The sequence below is a fragment of the Habropoda laboriosa genome, unplaced genomic scaffold (genome assembly GCF_001263275.1).
Source record: "Habropoda laboriosa isolate 0110345459 unplaced genomic scaffold, ASM126327v1 scaffold698, whole genome shotgun sequence".
Lineage (NCBI taxonomy): Eukaryota > Metazoa > Arthropoda > Insecta > Hymenoptera > Apidae > Habropoda > Habropoda laboriosa.
The window spans coordinates 269,121-271,018 of NW_017100789.1; positions in this window are offsets into that span (position 1 = coordinate 269,121).

A 1,898-nucleotide genomic window follows, 5' to 3' on the forward strand; every position below is an offset into this window, starting at 1 on the left:
GAAGAGAGGGTAGAAGATTAGATCATACTTCACAGGATCATTTCTGTAGTATATCTTACTTTCCCTCTTACCTAAATAAGAGCGGTAACAACCACGATGAGGAGGCACAGCTTCCTTCCCTGAGCGTGAGGAAGACCCGAGAAGTTGACTTTCTTTCAAGTTCTCAGTCACCGATGATCGTTCACCCCTTGTATTAAGTACGAGGGGATCGGGAAGTGGAGCTTTCTGAGTGGCATGTTTTTCGTAAAAAAAAAAAGGTAGAAGATTGACTCAGAAAGTTGAAAGAGAAAAGAAAAGAGTAAATAGAAAGAAGTGCAGCAGAGTGATGAGAAGTAGACAGAAACCGGTAAATCGATAAGTAGTATAATAATAAAAGAAATAAGTTAGGAGAGCAGGGCAAAACGGAATGGAAGGAATAAATGGATTAAGCTAGCAATGTACAGTTAGGGTAAATGTAAACCAAGTCCAAATTTCTTGGTTCTGAAGCCGAAATAAAGAATATATGCCATAGAACTGAAATAATTAAATACATTTATTTCTTACCGATGCAACTAAAATAATGAAATTAACTGATTTCTTGTGAAAAATAAATTCATTTAATTATTTTAATTGTATGGCATATATTCTAGGTAGATTTACCAATTTTGTACAAGGGTTAAGGTAAGGGTTAAAGATCGAAATAACGTTGTTAGGACACTGGAAAATATCGAAGGTGATATTTTACTGACTATGCCAAATATCCCAGAACTCGATGACCCAAATGTCACCGACGAGATGTTAGAGAAGAATAAAGAAGTGATCGAGCATCTTGAGAATCTGATAATGTCTTGGGGAGTGCACATACAGAAGGTGATTTGCAAAAACGAAAATATTTGTTTTACCGTCTAAGTGAGAAAATATCAAAAATTTGTCTACTTAAAAAATTAATTTCATTTCAAGTATTGCGAACTTTATTTTATTTAGATATTCTTTGAGTCAACTTTCATGTAAAATATGTGCAAAGGAAGATTAAAAATGTCGATAATTCAAGCTTATCGACGATGTTTCCGTAATTAAATATTTCAATGTAACTTTTTAAATTCATTTCAACGTTCTGGTAAAATTTGTAATTTTCCCAAGGCACGAACCGTATTAAACAATATTTTTATTCTCCAAATGAAAGATTTGTGGATAAATAGAGTAAACTGTGAAAATTGAATTATCACCAATTATTCAGGTTTTGGAATCGTTTCAAACGAAAGTGCCGCAAGGCAAAGGTCCACTGGCAGAGCATAGCTATTGGGAGGAACGAGAGACAGGATTATTAATGCTGGTCGAACAATTAAAAATCCCAGTAGCCAAAAGAATTTTGAATCTGTTGAACAACGTGCTTTCACCAGTTCCTTCGAATTTCGAATATTTCTACTCTGATTTATGGAAGTTCTACACCGAAGCCAGGGACAATAGTCGATTTTTACAGACTGTCTTAAGACATTTCAAGGTAACGAAAAATTTCATACAAATATTCATTCTTCCAAGAGGTATATTTAAAAAATACAAATTTTTGAGGAAAAGAATGTTTTCTATTAAAAGGTCGATGTCTAATTGACACATTAATTGAGCCGTTTATTTTGATAGCGGTGTAAGTAGTCCATTTTCCTAAATATTGAGATATTTAAGGGTTCGCGTTTTAATCGACTTAAAAATATTAATGATCACTAGTAATCTCACTTTATGTTTTTTGTGGTGACAAATATTTAAAGTTTTCAGGTATATAAAATATATCGGAATTTCTTGAAGAAAAATTGGGACTTTGTGACCACAAATGGACTTACATCACTATCAAAATTATCAAATTTTCAATAATGTGACTTAAATCATACTTAATTAAGCTTAGAATTCAAGGTTTTTCCAAAAAA